The sequence below is a fragment of the Odocoileus virginianus genome, chromosome 16 (genome assembly GCF_023699985.2).
Source record: "Odocoileus virginianus isolate 20LAN1187 ecotype Illinois chromosome 16, Ovbor_1.2, whole genome shotgun sequence".
NCBI classification, from domain to species: domain Eukaryota; kingdom Metazoa; phylum Chordata; class Mammalia; order Artiodactyla; family Cervidae; genus Odocoileus; species Odocoileus virginianus.
The window spans coordinates 9,104,678-9,110,829 of NC_069689.1; positions in this window are offsets into that span (position 1 = coordinate 9,104,678).

Genomic DNA, 6,152 nt, shown 5'->3' on the forward strand with positions numbered 1-6,152 from the left:
GGGTAACTAGATACATCAGAGCGAGGACACCCTCCAGTTGGAAGGGGGAGTGAAGAGGACAAGGATCACTCCTGTGAAGGCCAGTGTGTGCGTGGAGGGAGAGTGTCACCACACCAGTCCCCTCTTCATCCCTGATTCCATTCCCGCAAAGGGACAATCAGTCTTATTCAGCCTGGCGTGTAGACCTGATACCTGAGGCCAGGATGCACACCTGCTGGTCCACCCAGCCTTCCACCATCCACACCTAACATCCACCATCATCTACCCAACATCCAACACCCAGCCCACACCCACGATTCAGCAGCATCCACTTACCCAGGCACTGTCATCTACTATATCAATCTATTCATGTCTCTTCTACCATCCAATCATCATTCAACCACTAGCCAACCTCAGCCATCTGCCATGCATCCCCCACCACCAATAAACCAACAACTGTCCCATACAACCCACCACCTAACTGCCACCATCCAGGTTCCATCCACCATGCATCCATCCACAGTTTGTTGTGATCCACACAGTCAAAGGCTTTAGCATAGTCAGTGAAGCAGAAGTGGATGCTTTTCTGGAATTCTCTTGCTTTTTCTATGATCCAACAGACGCTGGCAATTTGATCTCTAGTTCCTCTGCCTTTTCTAAATCCAGCTTGAACATCTGGAAGTTCTCAGTTCATGTACTGTTTAAGTCTAGGTTGGAGAATTTTTACCATTACTTTGCTAGCATGTGAGATGAGTGCATTTGTGCTGTAGTTTGAACATTCTTTGGCATTGATTTTCTTTGGGATTGGAATGAAAACTGATCTTTTCCAGTCCTGCGGCCACTGCTGAGTTTTCCACATTTGCTGACATATTGAGTGCAGCACTTTCACAGCATCATCTTTTAGGATTTGAAATAGCTCAACTGGAATTCCATCACTTCCACTAGCTTTGTTTGTAGTGATGCTTCCTAAGGCCCACTTAACTTCACACTCCTGGATGTCTGGCTCTAGGTGAGTGATCACACCATCATGGTTATCTGGGTCATGAAGACCTTTTTTTGTATAGTTCTTCTGTGTATTCTTGCCACCTCTTCTTAATATCTTCTGCTTCTGTTAGGGCCCTACCATTTCTGTCCTTTACTGAGCCCATCTTTGCATGAAATGTTCCCTTGGTATCTAATTTTCTTGAAGAGATCTCTAGTCTTTCCCATTCTGTTGTTTTCCTCTATTTCTTTGCATTCTTCACTTAGGAAGGCTTTCTTATCTCTCCTTTTACTCTTTGGAACTCTGCATTCAAATAGGAATATCTTTCCTTTTCTCCTTTGCCTTTCACATCTCTTCTTTTCTCAGCTATTTGCAAGGCCTTCTCAGACAACCATTTTGCCTTTTTGCATTTCTTTTTCTTGGGAATAGTTTTGATCACTGCCTCCTGTATAATGTTATGAACCTCCGTCCATAGTTCTTCAGGCACTCTGTCGATCAGATCTAATTCCTTGAATCTATTTGTCACTTTCACTGTAAGGGATTTGATTTAGGTCATACCTGAATGACCTAGTGGTTTTCCCTACTTTCTTCAATTTGAGTCTGAATTTTGCAATAGGGATTTCATGATCTTAGCCACAGTCAGTTCCTGGTCTTGTTTTTGCTGACTGTCTAGAGCTTCTCCAGAGAAGGCAGTGGCACCCCACTCCAGTACTCTTGCTTAGAAAATCCCATGGACGGAGGAGCCTGGTAGGCTGTGGTCCACGGGGTCACTAAGAGTCGGACACGACTGAGCGACTTCACTTTCACTTTTCACTTTCATGCATTGGAGAAGGAAATGGCAACCCACTCTAGTGTTCTTACCTGGAGAATCCCAGGGACGGGGGAGCCTGGTGGGCTGCCATCTACGGGGTCACACAGAGTCGGACTCGACTGAAGTGACTTAGCAGCAGCAGCAGCAGTGTAGAGCTTCTCCACGTTTGGCTGCAAAGAATATAATCAATCTGATTTCAGCACTGACCATCTGGTGATGTCCATGTGTAGAGTCTTCTCTTGTGTCGTGGGAAGAGGGTGTTTGTTATGGCCAGTGCGTTCTCTTGGCAAAACTCTGTTAGCCTTTGCCTTGCTTCATTTCGTACTCCAAGGCCAAACTTGTCTGTTACTCCAATTATTTCTTGACTTCCTACTTTTGCATTCCAGTCCCCTATGATGAAAAGGACATTTTTGTGTGTGTGTGTGTGTGTTAGTTCTAGAAGGTCTTATAGGTTTTCATAGAACCATTCAACTTCAGCTTCTTCGGCATTAGTGGTTGGTGCATAGACTTGTATTGAATGGTTTGCCTTGGAAATGAAATGAGATCATTCTGTCATTTTTGAGACTTCACCCAAGTACCGCATTTCAGACTCTTTCATTGACTATGAGGGTTACTCCATTTCTTCTAAGCAATTCTTGCCCACAGTAGTAGATATAATGGTCATCTGAGTTAAATTTGTCCATTCCAGTCCATTTTAGTTCAGACTGCTTCAAAATTGGGGAAGGAGTACATCAAGGCTGCATATTGGCACCTTGCTTATTTAACTTGTATGCAGAGTACATCATGTGAAATGCCGCGCTGGATGAAGCACAAGCTGGAATCAAGATTGCCGGGAGCAATATCAATCACCTCATATATGCAGATGACACCATCATTATGGCAGAAAGTGAAGAGGATCTAAAGAGTCTCTTGATGAAGGTGAAAGGGAGTGAAAAAACTGGTTTAAAACTCTACATTCAAAAAAAAATTAAAAAAATAAAAATAAAAAATAAAACTCTACATTCAAAAAACCAAGATCATGGATCTGGTCCCATCACTTCATGGCAAATAGATGTGGAAACAATGGAAAAAGTGACAGACTTTACTTTCTTGGGCTCCAAAATCACTGCAGATGGTAACTGCAGCCATGAAATTAAAAGACGCTTGCTCCTTGGAAGAAAAACTATGACCAACCTAGACAGCATATTAAAAAGCAGAGACATTACTTTGCTGACAAAAGTCTGTATAGTCAAAGCTATGATTTTTTCCAGTAGTCATGTATGGATGTGAGAGTTGGACCATAAAAAAGGCTGAGCACCGAAGAATTGATGCTTTTGAACTGTGGTGTTGGAGAAGACTCTTGGGAGTCCCTTGGACTGCAAGGAGATCCAACCAGTCCATCCTAAAGGAGATCAGTCCTGAATTTTACTGGAAGGACTGATGCTAAAGCTGAAACTCCAATACTTTGGCCACCTGATGTGAAGTACTGATTCATTGGGAAAGACCCTGATGCTGGGAAAGATTGAAGGCAGGAGGAGAAGGGGGTGACACAGGATGAGATGGTTGGATGGCATCACCGACTCAATGGACATGAGTTTGAGCAAGCTCCAGGGATATGGCGAAGGACAGGGAAGCCTGGCGTGCTGCAGTCCATGGGATCGCAGAGTCGGACGTGACTGAATAACTGAACAACAACAAAATGCATCCATCCATTCAACACCACACCCACCATTTACCAAGAAACAGTACACCGTGGAAATACCCTTCAGTCCTATATTAAGTCACCATCCATCTATCCACCATCATTGACTATCTAACACCGTTCCATCAGTATTTAACAACTGTCTCTCCATCTATGGATGATTTATTCGTTCACCACACATCTGGTTCTCAGTCACTAATCTGCCACTGCTGCTGCTGAGTCGCTTCAGTCGTGTCCGACCCCGTGCGAGCCCAGAGACGGCAGCCCACCAGGCTCCTCTGTCCACGGGATTTTCCAGGCAAGAGTACTGGAGTGGGCTGCCATTTCCTTCTCCAAATCTACCACTACTGTCCATTTATCTGAATTTATCCACCACTCACCTGTTGGCCTCCAGCCAGTCAGTCACAGTTAGTTGTTGTTTAGTCACTAATCCTGTCTGACTTTTTGGGACCCAATGAACTGTAGCCTGCTAGGCTCCTCTGTCCCTGGGATTTCCAAGACAAGAATACTGGAGTGGGTTGCCATTTCCTTCTTGAGGGGATCGTCCCAACTCGGGGATCAAACTCTGGCATTGGCAGGCGGATTCTTTACCACAGAGTCACAATTCATCTATCCAGTCATGGATTCATCTATTTGGTCACCAGTCACGCCCCATCCCTAACCCATTCATACTTCTATGAGCCACCATCTACCATTCACCCACTTCTTATCTCTGTTCACCACCCATCTATCCATTCATTGCCCATCTCACACTATCCTCTATTCATCCATACATCATCCAGCCATAAGTCATTACTCATTCAAAACGCATTCAAGTATCATCCACCATCCATCCGTATTCATCCATTCTAGAAGAATTCATTGAGTGCCCTCTCTACACCAAGCATTATTTTAGATGCGGGGGATAGAGCAGAGACAGCAATGAGATCCATCCACCATTACAAACCACCCAGTAATTATCTGTACATCATTCCCCATTCATTATTCACTACTCACTCAATATCATCTTCATTTATCATCCATTCACATCCATTTGCCATCTACCAATCTTCCTCCATCAATACATTAAGTCATCGATTTATAATATAGTACTGACCACCTACCATCCACCTACGATCTCTCGCCCACCTTCCCTTCCACCGTTCACCTTTCATGCATCTATATTCCAAGATGTATCTGTCATTTAGCCATCATCCATTCATCACCTAATTGACATCTATCCATCCACTATCCACCTTCCATCTACATGTCCACAGCACACAACCCACTATCTGCTGACCCAGCAACCATCCATTATTTGCCATCCATGCATCATTCAGCCACCATTTATTTCTCCACCATTCACGATCCATCCATCAATCATATATCCATTCACATTTATCTATTAATACCATCTAGCCATCCATTCTCTGTAGCTAGATCCTTCATAAGCATCCACTATTTATCCTCCATCCGTCCATAATTCCATGATTCAGCTATTGAATAAGCATCCACCACTCTCCACTTATTACCTATAATGCACTATCTATAGATTATTTCAGTATCAATAAGACCCAATTTAGTGTCCAAGTTCACCCGCCCTCCATCTATCAGTCTATCCACTCATCGTACTTAACTACCATTATAGATTCATCCACCACCCACCATCGTCTGACCATCAGCACCACTGTCTATGCTTCCAGCATCCAGCCAACCATTTTGTGTACACCAGCCACCCACCCATGCACACATTCTGCATCCGTCATCCATCCTTTAGTTCACCTCCCCATCCAGTCACTCATCCCCCACCAGCCATCTATCCACTGAGTGACTTACCCATCCACCATTCTGCCATGCATTCATCTATCACCCTTATATTATATTTGTGCTATCCACACACATAAATACGAGTAAATCTTTCTCACTTCTCTTTTTCCACCACCCATCTCCACCCTTCACACATCCACTCATCTTCTCACCAGTCTCCTGTCCATGCATTCATAAACTAAGCATTTATTTATTAATAACTGTTAATAGTAAACATAAATATTAAATACTACTCAGTGCTAGTGCTGGATTCTAGAATCAAGATGAATAAGATCCCATCTATATTCAGTCTGATAAATTCAGTCTGATCATTCAAAAAAGGGAAACATTATAATAGCCAAGACATACAACCTAAATGTCCATGAACAGATGAATGGATAAAGAAGACACACACACACGAACACACACACACATGTGCGCATGCTAAGTCGCTTCAGTTGTGTCCAACTCTGTGGACTGTAGCCCGCCAGGCTCCTCTGTCATGGGATTCTCCAGGCAAGAGTACTGGAGTGGGTTGCCAAGCCCTCCTCCAGGGGATCTTCCCATCTCAGGGATCAAACGCGTGTCTCTTATATCTCCTTCATTGACAGGTAGTTTCTTTACCACGAGCACCACCTTGGAAGAATATATATACTGTGGAATACTACTCAGCCATCAAAAAGAATGAAATAATGTAACCTGCAGCAACATGGATGGACCTAGAGATTATATAAGTGGGGTAAATCAGGGAAGGGAGCATCATATGATGTCACCTATTTGTGGAATCTAAAATACGATGCAAATCAACAGATGCAGGAAACAAAAACACGCTCACAGACGCAGAGAGCAGACTTGTGGTTGTGGGGGTGGGGAGGGAGCGAGTGGGAACCTGGAGTGGCAGAGGCAAACTATTA